Source organism: Protobothrops mucrosquamatus, unplaced genomic scaffold, assembly GCF_001527695.2.
Source record: "Protobothrops mucrosquamatus isolate PMUCROS unplaced genomic scaffold, P.Mucros_1.0 scaffold680, whole genome shotgun sequence".
Classification (NCBI taxonomy): domain Eukaryota; kingdom Metazoa; phylum Chordata; class Lepidosauria; order Squamata; family Viperidae; genus Protobothrops; species Protobothrops mucrosquamatus.
The window spans coordinates 184,925-199,443 of NW_015386967.1; the positions used below are offsets into that span (position 1 = coordinate 184,925).

At 40.4% G+C, this 14,519-nt stretch overlaps 2 non-coding genes across 2 annotated transcripts; one reads left to right on the plus strand and one right to left on the minus strand.

The window, feature by feature from the left end:
* The first annotated feature begins 1,169 nt into the window (after positions 1-1,169).
* Positions 1,170-1,241, plus strand: TRNAH-GUG. The gene has a single exon. It is a non-coding gene; the product is annotated as a tRNA-His (tRNA).
* A 764-nt stretch (positions 1,242-2,005) lies between these two features.
* On the minus strand, positions 2,006-2,077 carry TRNAH-GUG. The gene has a single exon. It is a non-coding gene; the product is annotated as a tRNA-His (tRNA).
* Between the last annotated feature and the right edge of the window lie 12,442 nt (positions 2,078-14,519).

Sequence of the window (14,519 nt, forward strand, 5' to 3'; positions counted from 1 at the left end):
AGCTCTATATTTTGCCTGAATAATTATAATTATATATAATCTCATTATGCCTATATAATTATTATTAGACACCAAACTTTCTCATCCGAAGGAAACCAAATGCTCCTGTGATATGTTGACCGTATCTCACTGATCACTTAAGACTGTTAATGCTCCATGTGTGACAGAGTATTACTGTTACTGTTACTCTTTAGCAGGAATGTCAAATGTCCATACAATTTTATTTATTTTTGTTAACTTTATATGCCATCCATCTCACTGTCAAGCTACTCTTTAGAGTTAGAGTTGTCTTTGTAATGTCAAAAAGAACGAAAGGCTAGAACAGGGATCTTCAAACTTGGCCCTTTTATGACTTGTGGACTTCAACTCCCAGAATTCCTCAGCCAGCGTGCCCTTGGTGCCCTCTGAGCTTGGTTGTTTTGTTGCAGAGGTTTCATTTTTCCAAACTAGGTAGCATTGACAGGGCTCTCATTAATTTGCTTCCTTATTTCCCATGGGTGTTCCTCCAAATCTATTTTTTGTATTTTTGCCTTTTTTATTTCATGCAAAGATTTTATTTATTTTTATATAATTGCCCACCTTGGGTGGCAATTAAAGGAACAAATACCAAATAATCAAAATAATGAAGAACAAAATGTTGTGTATAGGTTTAATATTAATATATTATTATATATTAATATATTAATTTATTAGCGTGTTCAACATGTAACCTATTATTTAAAATAGTTTTAAAATAGCCAAAAGAATAACATTCCTTACTTATTTTTTTCTATTGAGAGTTGTTACTAAACAGTTATTAAACAGTTTTTCTCAATCATCAATGTTATGTTTTTCTTAAAACTGTAAAGTCACAAAGATTGTGTTTCAGTTTCATATTTTTCCTTAGTCTACTCATGGGGGTCAAACCTGTTCTTAGCATAATGCCCTGCATATTTTTGTATCCCTGGGAAGCCTTAACAATTTTGCTCTCTTCCTTATTGCTCATTGGTTCCTCTAATTTTTTTTTAAAAAAACCCAGAGAAATGAAGTCAATCTCATTTGGAGCTGAGAAGATATTCAAAGACAAATTTGCATATGCTTTCGCCAGTAGGTGGCACTAATAGCATAGACGTCATCATTTAGTCTACATGAGAAAAAAAGCAACCAGGTTCTCAGCTCTGGCATAGCTCGCCGTGATCGTATAGTGGTTAGTACTCTGCGTTGTGGCCGCAGCAACCTCGGTTCGAATCCGAGTCACGGCAGACGAGGAGGAAAGAGCAAGTTTTTAATCCTACTCTGTTAGCTTGTTTAAGAGTTTCCTAATTTTAAAAAGTTATTAAAAAAGAAAGTTACAGAAACTATTTCAGAGAACGTGGACAAGGGTGAGACGTGCATATTTGTAACTATCTCTAGTTACAAAATAGCAACAGTTCTGCAAATATTCAGTCGAATTGTTTATTATTCACGTGTAAAATAATTGCTGATTTCAAAAAAATTACTTTTACCATGTGCATTATGGCCTACTTCTAACATGCCTATTAACTCCCAAGTGTTTCTGAAGAGATCAACGGAGCACATGGGTTTTGAAATACACAAAATTAAACCTTTTGAATTTCACCGGTTTTTGCTTTAACCGCTTTGAGATAGTTGTAGGCTATTTTGTAACTAGAGATAGTAACTTTTAAGTACGCAGGAAAGGGATGGTACGACTCACCCTTCTCCGAACCCCATTCTTTGAAATAGTTTTTGTATCTTTCTTTTTTAATAACTTTTTAAAATTAGGAAACTCTTAAACAAGCTATACAACTTTTTAAAATTAGGAAACTCTTAAACAAGCTATACAACATCTCTGTGTGTATGTGTGTGTGTGTGTGTGTGTGAGAGAGAGAGAGAGAGAGAGAGAGCTGCAAACTTAGAAGTGACATTATTTGCTCGAGAAGATAGTTTAGAAAAACAAAGGCAGGGGAAATAAAATTTCTTATTTTTTACAAAAGGGAAAAACAAAAGCTCTCCTTTTGGTGCTTTTTGCCGTGACTCGGATTCGAACCGAGGTTGCTGCGGCCACAACGCAGAGTACTAACCACTATACGATCACGGCAAGCTATTGGAGAAGCTGTTTGCACGTGCTTGATTTGCACCACCTCCTCTAGCAGAGCTGTGAGACTACTGCCCTCTAGTGTCTACCAATATGACTGAAATATCATCCCAATTGTTCACTTATTTTATTTCATTTTTTATTACTTTCACTACTTTTATCTTACTATAAGGATTTTTTGACACATATTGACACATATTACAGTGCACATGAATATAACTTTGTTATTATTATTTTTAATAAAATGCATTACATTATAATTCCATATGATTTTCATTTGCCCTTTCAGAGGGAGATTGGGAATAGGGCTTTAAAATACGAATTCCATAACATCAGACATGGATTTTTAAAAAAATCAGGGAGCGCATAGTGCAAATAAAAATAATTAAAGGAAGAACAGGGACGCTCCTTTAGGTCTCGGAGACATTAAGAAAGGTTCAATTTGAATAGTTCAGGAAGGTTTCAAAAGACAAGGTTCTGAGTTTTTAAATCTGGTGAGGCAAGTTTGCTAGTAAATTTACATTTAGAAGAAATGTAAGGCTAGAAAGTTAAATACAAAAAAAGTTCAATTCAAATCATGATCACATCAAGTGTGCTTATCTATGTAATAATTTTCTTCCCTGCCCAAATCAGAGAATGCCTGCACAAGTCCCTGCAGTTTTCTTGACAAGGTGTTTCAGAGGCATTTTTGCCATTGCCTCCTTCCCAGGGCTGTGAGAAAGTGACTGGCCCAAGGTCACCCAACTGGCTTTGTGCCTAAGATGGGACAAGAACTCACTGTTTCCCAATTACTAGCCTGGTGCAATTTCTAGCCTCCAGCCTAAATATAATTTATTATATCATTGTTGTATTATATACATTATATTATATATTATAGAACAGTGATGGTGAACCTTTTAGAGACTGAGTGCCCAAACTCAGTGCCCAAAACCCACTTATGCATCGTCGAGTGCTGGGTGGGGGTGGCCCATTGGGTGGGCATGGCCCATTGGGTGGGCGTGGCTGCAGTGGTAACGGCAGACTGGGTGGGGCTAAAAAGTTCAATCAATTCCAACTTTGCAAGATCTTTTTTTTTCCCACGAGAAGTTGAAATTGACTGAACCTTTTTTTTTTTTTTGCACACTGCGGCGGAGGCCTAAAGCAAAAAGGTTTTATAAAACCCAGCTGTAGGACTGGGGCGATGGCGTGCATGCCCATAGAGAGGGCTCTGAGTGCCGCCTCTGGTACCCGTGCCATAGGTTCGCCACCACTGCTATAGAAGAACTGATGGCAGGTGAACCAAGGCAGTCATAAAATGGATCCCACTTGATTAAAAAGCGTCCACAAAAGAGATCTAAAACAAGGTGGACTGACGACATCAGCAAGTATTGTGGGCCCAATTGGCAAAAGAAAACTCAGAACCTTCATCCTGCAGTGGATAGACAATGGCTAGAATGATGATGATGATACACACCCACAACCACACACACACACACAAACAGAGGGAGCAAATCCAGACTCTGGGTGTCAGATTCAGCTGCAGATTTAATATCTGGAACATGGTCACTTATGGAGACTTAGCATCGTTTTATTCTTCATGTCAAGGAGACTGGGAAGCACTGGATGACGCTGATAAAAGATTTCAGAACTTTCCTCCCTACATCTCCTTTTACACTCACTTCTAAAATTGGTAGGGCAAAGGAGATGTTCTCCATTCATGTTCTCCATACTAGAGATGATCAAATCAACTGGGCCAAATGGATTAGCAGCCTCGTCATACAATTATTCAGGAACTGCAGGAAAAACTAAAAGATTCAGAGAGCTTTATTTCTGAGGATCTGTTCATGGCTAGGAAAAAAGAAAAAAAAGGAATAAGTGGAGAACGGAAATAGAAACCACAGGCAGGCTAAGTCATCGTGTTTTTCAACAAAAAGAAAGGAAAGATGAAAATATTGTCACTGTTTTGATTTCAATCAAGAAAATACTGACAAGTAGATGAAGAGGGGAAAGGGGGCGGAAGAGTTTAAAGGGCTATCAAAAACCGCAGCTGAGAAAATAAAGAATATGTGGAACGCAGAAAGAAAGGATGCCAGGTAGAAAATATCAGAAAAGGATCAGAAAAGGAAGGTGATCCTGAAGGAAAACATAAGCAAAGGGAAGGAAGGGCAAAGAATGTAATTTCCTGCATTTTTTCAGCAAACCAAGGATCATCATCTGTCTGTATTCAGGTTGCCAGAAACTGTAATGAATGTGTGGGGAAAAGGTTGACGTTTAAGGGGCTTAATGTCATAATCGGTACAAAATACACATAGTCCTCAATTTACAACCATTTGTTTAGTGACCAAAGTTATAACAGCACTGACAAAAAGTGACTTATGACTATTTTATACACTCATGATCATTGCAATGCCCCATGGTCACGTGATCAGAATTAGGACACTTGGCAACTAGGCCTGTATTTATGAGGGTTGCAGAGTCCCAGGGTCACATGATCACCTTTTGTGACCTTCTGACAAGCCAAGGTAGTGGGGGGGAAGCCAGGTTCACTTAACAATCGTGACAAACTGCAGTAAATCACTTAACAACTGTGACAAGAAAGGCTGTGAAATGGGTAAAAATCATTTAACAAGTGTCTTGCTTAGTAATGGAAATTTTGGCCTCAGTTGGGGTTATTAGTCAAGGACTATCTGTATATCCCAGGGGTAGGCAACCTTGGCTCTTTTATGACTCGTGGACTTCAACTCCCAGAATTCCTGAGCCAGCCATGCTGAGGGGAAAGGGAGAGGTTTCCAAGCTGAGCCATGCTGGCTCAGGAATTCTGGGAGTTGAAGTCCACGAGTCATAAAAGAACCAAGGTTGCCTACCCCTGGTATATCCTTATATGCATATGCTCACTGTGAGTAGCAAAATGCTTCATGAATGCCACTGCTTACCTACAATTCAGATTCCTGTATTCTGCCTTTGGGTGAATTTATAGACCCGTGAGATTATTTATTTATTTATTTATTTTGGCAGAAATCAAAATCAAATCCATGACGTTCATTTTTCAAATCCAGCTCAAAACTGACTGCTAACATGCCAGCTTTGTTTATTCTTTCCTTAGATGCAGCAAACTATAGTGGTATACCCTTTTGAATGTTCAATATTTTTGCATAAATATGATGAAAACATGATCTATTCTCCACACACATCCTAAAAAAATAAAGACAGCCCCACTTAAGCTTTGGATCATTTTCTTCAATAAATAAATGAACAAGTATAATGTGTTTGGCTTATTTGCTTAATTGGGCTCTCTTCATTTAGTTTTGGGACCTGAGTGGAGAATAGATCACTGTTAGCTTGTATTTATGCAGAATTACTGAAAATTTAAAAGGGATCACAAACTTTTAAGCATCCATCCATCCATCTGCTAGACTGCAACAGTTTAAAAACTTTTGGTAACATGCAAAACATCAGTACAATACAGTAAACATATGGAGAAAATATGTAATCAAAACATCCACAGTAATAATAATAATAATAGTAGTTCAGAATAAAAATCCATTCTAAAAACAACTGCAACTGACATAAAATCATCATAATAGCCTCCACCCATTAAACTACAAAAGGTGTCTGGAATAGTTCCATCTTTAACATATCCTTAAATCCATCAATCTGTGGGCAAGCCTAATCTTTCTGAGGAGATTGTTCGGGGCACAAGACCCAAGCAATACAGTCTCCCTTTGTAAAGCAATTAAGAATGAGCACTACCAGGATTAACATGACTGTCATCATGTTTATGGGAAAGGGAAAAGTGTCTTTTCATAGGCCCAAAAGTAGCTGGCCTAAACTTGTCATTATCCATTTTAGCAGTTCCTTTACACAACAATAAACTCACAACCTAGGAGCTCTCTGAGAGATCACTCAGAGTAGTCCTTTCCAAATCTCAGTATAGGTAGTCCTCTATTTAAGACCACAATTGAGGCAGACATTTCCGTCGATAAGCAAATTTTGCCTTATTTTATTACCTTTCTTTTGCCACAATTGTTAAGCATCTCGTCTGCTGGTATTCTAATTTCTTTTGCATTTTATAAATAGCTGATCTGGTGAAATCTATATTTTCTCCAACATTGATTTTTTTTTTTTGCATTTTACAATTTATATTGTCTTTTTTTTAAAAAAAGGAAAGTTTGATTTTGTTGACCTCTTGTGAGATTGGGGAAGAAAAGCTGGAACCTCTAAATGCATGCATGTGTGCTATCTGATCAAAATATTATAGTATTGAAAATATTTCTACTTTTTCTTTGCATTTTGATATTTTAACCTCCAACAGGCAATATAATGTATGAGAACTATACAGTATCTCTTTCATACATTAGGCTTCTAGAAAGTTGTCAGGTGGGCCACTCCCTGGAACATAGATTAAAGCAGCAGGAATTAAGTAGTCATTACTTGACAATAGGCTAGAGCAGGGCTTTTCAACCGGTGCTACATTGGCACCTGGCAGGTGGTACGCAGCCCTGCCCAGCCCAGCCAAGTGTAGCAAGGGAAGGAACAAGCCAAAGTGGTGCAGTGCAGGACTTGCCATGAGAGAGTCCTCAGGAGCTGCAGGTGGCTGGGGCGAGGCAAAGATCCCAGGATCGGCACTTCCAGCTCGCCCGAAAGAGAAAGGAGGAGGAGGGGGGCAGAGGTAGGATAGGCTATAAAAGGAGGCAGTTTGAGTGGGAGAGGGAGAAAAAAAAAGACGCAGCCTTGGGAAGATGAGTCAGCTGGAGCTGCACCGAAGGGAAAAGAAGGAGGAGGGGGGGAAAGAGGAGAGGAGACCAAAAAGGCCGGCCAGGAGCCGATCTACAACTTCTGTGGCAGCCATCCATGCCGGGCACGCACACAGGTGGCAGTGACAAACAGGCAAGAAACGCAGCAAGGGAGGGGTCGCCCTCCACGAGGAATGAAGAAAGGCAGCATCGGCTAGAGGTGAGACACAGAGGAAGAAAGGAGATGGCAATGAGAAAGAGAAAGGTAGAGAGCAGGAGGGAGGGAGGGAAACAAAAAGGAAGGAAGTATTGGAAGAAAAAGCTGAGGGATTGCTTTCCAGCCGGGAGGCTATACCTTTAAGAGAAAAAAAAATGAAGCACCGCTATTTGAAATAGGTGAGAGGAAGCTAGCTGCTCCGGCAGCTCGAGAGGATATTGGCAGAAGCGAAGTGCCATTTCAGCAGTTCAGTTCTGGAACAGCTGAACAACACACCACGAGAGTGGAAAGATTCTTATGTGATTTTGTGACTTTGAATTGGCTGATGTCTGATGTCCCGTGTTGGATTTTGGGTTCTAATTCAATTGCTCTGCTATTGTTAGCTGTAAGTTTTGCTGCAAGGGATTTTAAAGTATTTTTGTCCTGAATGGATTTTGCCTGTAGCATTCGTTTACTTAAGAATAGAGCCATTTGGGGAGGCTGCCTTAGCCAGCAGCCAGTACTTGCTACATTTTTTTCCCTTAAGTGCGGCTGCCTGCTCCTTAACTTTTTAGCCAGTAGTTAATTCTTAAAGAGGAATGCGCCTTTTTAAGCTAGTTCCCTCAACGGCTTGTCTTTTCTGTCTCTGGAGGTTTTTCCTTGTTTGATAAATATATGGAAGAGGGAAAATATGGGGGGGTGTCAAATTCTTCAGAAGGAAGGAGATGGGAATGAGAAAGAGGGAGGAAGGAAAGGAGGGAGGGAGGGAAACAGGAAGGAAGAGAGAAGGGAGGGAGATTGGAATGAAAGGGAGGGAGGATCTGAAGGAAGTCCCGCCTTAGCACTTGGCCACCAGCAGCCCTGCCATTGACTTTGCTTGTCAAAAGGTTGCAAAAGGGGATCACATGACTCTGGGACATGTGAACATCATAAATATGAATCAGTTGCCAAGCATCCAAATATAAATCACATGACCCTGGGGATGCTGCAACGGTCATAAGTGTGAAAAGTGGTCATACGTCACTTCAGTGCCATTGTAACTTTGAACAGTCACTAAGCCAATTGTTGTAAGTCGAGGATTATCTTTACTATCACTTTTTTCCTTTTTGGGGGGGGTCATCACGTTTTTGACACCTTGCTAGGTGGCACTCGAATATTGCCATATCCTAAAAGGGGTACAATCGGTGAAAAGGTTGAAAAGCCCTGGGACAGAGGACCTGCATGTGAAGACTCAGAGGACTTTAGAGAGAAGAGGTTTGATTCCAGTTTTCCAGCTACATGGGCTTAATCTTCTGTTATGTTATGCTGGTTGTGAACTGTGACATTTACTAGCCCTAGATACCAAGATAGAAAAAGCTATCCTCGAAGCTAATCCTGACGGGAGATGTTACTGTTTTCAAGATAGCATTGTGAACTTACCCTAAAGAGGGCAACGGCATTTGAAAAGAATGATCATACCATCAGTGTAAAATATTTTTACACTAACCAGACAAAATTTCATTTCCTCTTTTTAATAAGGATTTTTAAAATATAGTATGCAGATACTATAAATTAGTGCCTCCCAAACCTGGGTAAAAGTGGTCCTTCTTTGGGTAATGACACATGAACCCCTTACCCCAGTGATGGCGAACCTTTTAGAGGCCGACTGCCCAAACCACAATCCAAAACCCACTTTTTTATCGCAAAGTGCCAGGGCATTGTGGTGTCCTCAGGGGGGCATGGGAGTGTGGCCTACTGGGTGGGCATGGCCCACTGGGTGGGCATGGCTGCGATTGTCATGGCAGACTGGGTGGGCGTGGCTGGGGTGGGCATGGCCACCTCGATGCTGCTCATGGGGAGGGACGCCTATGGGGGCTGGGCAGGGTTGGGGGAGATCCAGGGGGTCTTTGGTGGGTGGGAGATGGGCAGGAGGCCCAGCATAGATGGGGGGAGGCATGCAATCCTAGCTGGGGCTGGGGGGGGCATGGTGCCGATGGGGATCCAGCTTTCCCTGCTCGGGGTGGCCTTTGGCTTGCTGGGTGTTGGCATGCTCTACCACCTCTACTCGAGCTTGCTAGCTGGCCGCTTCGCCTCCCTTGGGCTGGGTGCGGCTGCCGCCCCGGGTGGCCTAATGGACTTGCACAAGCTGCTGGCAGCGGTGGCACGCGTTCCCACAGAGAGGGCTCCGAGTGCCGCCTCTGGCACGCGTGCCATAGGTTCACCACCACTGCCTTACCCAATCACAACAGGGATATTTAAATCAGGTTTTTTCTGATAAACAGTAAAAGGGGGTTTCTGATAAGCGGTTCGGGATAACGAAGGAAAAAGTTGGGGAAGCACTGCTTTGAATAATGGCTGTTTTCATTAGCACTTAAATAGTTCTCCTTTTTAACAGTGAAAATTGAAAAGGTGATAAAACTTGAGAATATATTATGTGATACATTATGCGATAAATCTGAGAGTATATTATGTGAATATAATTCAAGGAGTGAGCTGTATAAATAACTCAGTTCTCTCGTTTTATATTAGACCCAAATTAGCTGCATCTCAAATATACATGAACTGGAAAGCCTGATTTTGGTTTCTTTGTCTCTTGATTTTTGGGGGAGGTAGGGGTTGGGTGTCTTTTGATGCTCACCAAGCTGCAAAAAGTCTCTTTCTGCTATTTAATGCAACTGGGAGTAGAGATTTGAATGCCAGTTTTTATTCTGCTCGTTTTTTGTACATCAATTTTCTCAGTATTAAAAAAAATAAATAGCATGATTTCTTCACGACGGTGGAAGTTGTCAGTGGAAAAATAAATCAGCTCAAAACTGGATTAGAGATGGCACATCCTTCAACAACAGGCATGTAGGATTAAAGCAGACAGCCATTCTACTCCGGCTGGAAATCTTGTACTTTATACCTAGATCTGATTCATATCACGGTTGGCAAAAATCACAGGCATCTGTTTCAAATTAAAAACAGTTAAGCCATCTTAAGTTAATCATACCTTGAAGAAACATTGTAGAATAAGTGAATCAAATGAGCTTGGGTTTTGTTTGGCCTTATACATTTTTCTTTGGAAACTTAAAACTCACATTTGAACAACGCTGAGGGTTCTTTTTTCACTATATCTGAATAAAAATTATAAGTGCATTTCATAAAACAGGAGAAGATTGAACTCGGGTTATTAGATCTGGTTCGAAGAGTTCAAGATAATATTAGGATGTTTCATGGCTAGGCCAAATGAAGAGGTTTGGTGTTAGCATTTTTATGACGGGGTCCTTCAACGGTTAAAGACGCTGAGCTTGTCACCTGGAGAGCTGACAGCCTGGGTTTGGGGCCATGCACTTCGCGCAATGGGGTGAGCTCCCGTTCCTTGCCCCAGCTCCTAGCAGTTTGAAAGCATGCAAATGCAAGTAGATTAATAGGTACCACTTTCGTGGGAAGATAACAGCGTTCCATGCACCTTTGCCATATAGTCACCCTGGCCACATAACCATGGAAATTGTCTTTGGACAACTCTGGATCCCTCAGGCAAAAAACAGAGAGGAGCACCGTGCCCTATAATTGGACACGATGGACAGGAAAACCTTTTCTTTTACACTTCAGATGACCAATTTTGACATGGCTAGTTTTCTGACGATTATATTTCACAACACTGTGTTAATGCTCATGTGCACAAATGGCATATCCAAAATATGTGTTTCAATCCCAATAAAAGGGTACTGGGAATCATAGACCCATAAGCTTTCCTCTGCTGTTTTAACTGAGCGTGCACTGGCTGTACTATGAACACAATTGCTGGGACAAGGTCCGTTTTCATATGAAGAGAGAAAATATTAAATAAATAACTGACATGTATTGAAATAAAAGCAAGCAGCATCACCACTGATTTTGCTCCAAATATCCAATGGCCACACTACATCGTTGGAGTTGCAGCACAGTTCTAGTTTACATTGTTACTGCTTATTCTCCCTCTTTCTAAGGTCAAATTCCCATGATCTTCCCCATAGTGATTATAGCATTTCACTTATTGACCTAAAGATCATTAAGTTCTTGTCTACTTCAGATAAGAAGCAACAATAACAAAATGTCTTAGAAGTTATTCCTATTTACAAGAAAACTAGAACCAGATGATAAATTAGATTAGCATTCTACTCGTTACCAAGTCTGAAAGCTACAGCAATTTATGGAATATTTATTAAATATGACAACAGAAGGAGAATCACTAAAAGTTCTAACTAAACTATGTCAGCAAATCTGGAGAACTGACATAGTGGCCAACTGACTGGAAAAAACTTTATTTATATATCAGTACCCAAGAAAGAGGAACTCATAGATTGTGCAAACTATCCCCCAATATTCTGAATTTCACATGCTGGTAAAATAAATAATGCTTAAGATCATCCCACAGAAATTAGATCCCTACAAGAAAGGGAAATACCAGATGCTCAGGCTGATTTTAAAAAGAAAAAAAAGGGAGTATTGTTGATATACTGTGGAGAATCAAGACAAGCCAAAGAATGCCAAAAAGAGGTCAACATTGGCTATAGGAAGGTCTTAAATTGTAGTGACCATGTCAAGTTATGGAACATCCATAAACTGATGTCAATCCCAGAATATCTCATTGTCCACATGCAAAATCTAAACAGAGAATTGGAAGTCAGAGATCCCATTATAATGAGGATATGAGAATAACTTTGGAAGGGGGGAGGGTTGGGAAGAGATGCTACCTAAGGAACAACCAGACAGAAGGGGAAGAAGCCCACACCTGAGTAATAGGCAGAAAAAGAAACTTAAACAAGGATCCACCCTAACATATCAGATGATTAAAAAGAGACAGTGGGAGATTTGTATTTTCAGACTGTGTTTCCTATCTGGTCTATTTTGGAGACTGACACACAAAGAACATGGCTAAAACAGACTGGCTCCAGGTTGACAAAGGCCTAAGGCAATACTCTATACTCTCTCCATACTGATTCAATCTGTATGCTTAATATAAAATGAAGGAAGCTAGACTGGAAAAAGATGAACAGGAAGGAAGAAATATCAATAATGCGCATTGCGCCAGTAACACTAATCAGATATCTGAAAATGCAAATAATCCAGGCATGAAAATCAAGGAGCACTGTGCAAAAAAAATAAATGAAGATTAAATATAAAGAAAACCAACCTAAGGACAACAGATATAGGAACCAGATTTGGAAATGTAATGAAGATATTGAACTGATAGGTAGCTTCTGCCTTTTAGGATCGATAATCAACTCCCAAAAAACCAGCAGTCAAAAAAATACACCATTGAGCACACTTGATAGGCGAACAATGAAGACCTTAGAAAAGATGTAGTGATATGTCTATGCCTACAAAAATCAGAACTGTGCAGGTAATTATTTTCCCTGTGACACTCTTACGGATATGAACACCAGACTCGTGGTTCTATGTTCTGAGACAAACTTTTCTATCTGGGAAAGAGTTTTGTTTCAAGCTGGGAACAAATCAAATCCAAACGATGAGTATTCCATCAGAATATTCTAAGTTGATTGCATTCTGACAGAATAAAACTTGACCCAATGATAGGAAACTGTAGGATTTCCATATGTGTTCCTTGATTCCTCCCCTCCCTCCCCCGCCAAAAAAAGTTCTACAAGACTAAATGAAGTAGCTGCCCAAGTGGACTGCTGTCAGCTTGTCAATGTGGAGAAAAATCAGGCAAACAGCTTATTGTGAACATATATTTGATGTTTTTTAACAAAACCAAAACATCAAATTGAAGCATACTGAACCAGAACAACCCTTCCCACTCCTTCAGTCCTCATTGAAGTAAACTCCTTGCAGATTCATCCCACACACAAAGGATGCAAGAGAGCTAATCATACTCACCTATGTTCTATCCCGGGGTAGGCAACCTTGGCTCTTTTATGACTCGTGGACTTCATAGCTGGCTCAGGAATTCTGGGAGTTGAAGTCCATGAGTCATAAAAGAGCCAAGGCTGCCTACCCCTGTTCTATCCCTTACCACTTATTAAAGCAATTAGCATGCAGAGCTAATTTAAGAGCAACAGACACCATAAGGGTAGTTCTTGACCTACAACCACAATTAGGACCAGAATTTCTGTTGCTAAGCAGTGCAGCAGTGCAGTCACACTTGATTTTATGTCCTTTTTGCCACAGTTAAGCAAATCACAGCAGTTAAGTGAACTATTCAGTCATTAAGCAAATCCAGCTTCCCCTTATTGATTTTGCTTTATTGGAAGCGGGCTAGGGAGATTGCAAATGGTGATCATGTGATCCAGGATTGTGCAATCATCCTAATGATGCCAGTTGTCAAGTGTCTGAATTTTAATTATATGACCTTGGGGATCCTGTGATGGTCATAAGCAGGGGTCTTCAAACTTGGTCCTTTTATGACTTGTGGGCTTTAACTCCCAGAATTCCTCAGCCGGACATGCTGGCTGAGGAATTCTGGGAGTTGAAGACCACAAGTCATAAAAGGGCCAAGTTTGAAGACCGTGGTCATAAGTGAAAGAATGGGTTGTAAATCTTTTTTTTTCCAGAGCTGTTGTAACTTTGAACGATCACTAAATGAATGTTTGTAAGTCAAGGACAACCTGTATATCCAAAAAGAACAAGAGAAGTACAAACTATTTTCTTTTCTTTTCTTAACAAGAGACCTTGCTAATGATAACACATTTGGAAGCCAAAACTGGAGAATATGCACCAAGGGCAACATTGATAGTATATCTCCATAATAGGAGCTTAACCAAATTTAAGCAGGATTGACTCTCTTACATGCAGCACATTACACACACCAAGGCAAACTTAGACATTTGGAACAAGGTTTCTAGAAGAAAAGTTCTGAGACCAATTAAAAATAACAGCTGAAAACAGTTAGATGGTAACTAGCAACAATCCTTAATGTTCAGTTTAAAAGTATAAATATATAAATTGTGGTTAGTGGTTGGGGACGCAAATGGAAGGGAAAGAGAAAAATATGTCATTTAAAAGTTTTCCCACCATACTTTTTATTCACACTTAGTAGTACATTTATTTTTGTTCATTTTCTTCTTTTAGCTTTATATTTAATTATCTTAATAATTAAAAACTTTAAAAAAAACCCTAAAGACGTGTGAGAATCATGGCATGGTGTACACTACCGCCACAAACCCCAGTGCGAACAAACTGTCCAACAGAGCAGAAAACCTAAGAGGAATCATGCAGAAAGACTCAAGAGAATAAAATGTCATGGCCCCCATCCGAACCCGGTCTGAAGGAGGAAGAGTTGGAGCCAGGGCCATCTGACAGAGATGGCACATCTCCCTTGGCATGTTTGGAGAGGTCAGGGGCTGAGGACAATGCTGTCTCAGGCCCCCCAGGGATTGGGGGAGGTGGAGAGCTGCCTGCCTTCACAGACACAGGGGAGGATCGGCTGCTGACAGGCAGTGGTGCTGATAGGCAGCAGATCCCCTCTGATGAGGAACAGCTGCCTCCTCCACTTGATCCAAAGGCATGGAGAGTAGAGCATAGGCAAGCCCAGAGAAGGGCAGCAAGACTACTCGGGAGAAAGTTGCCCCAC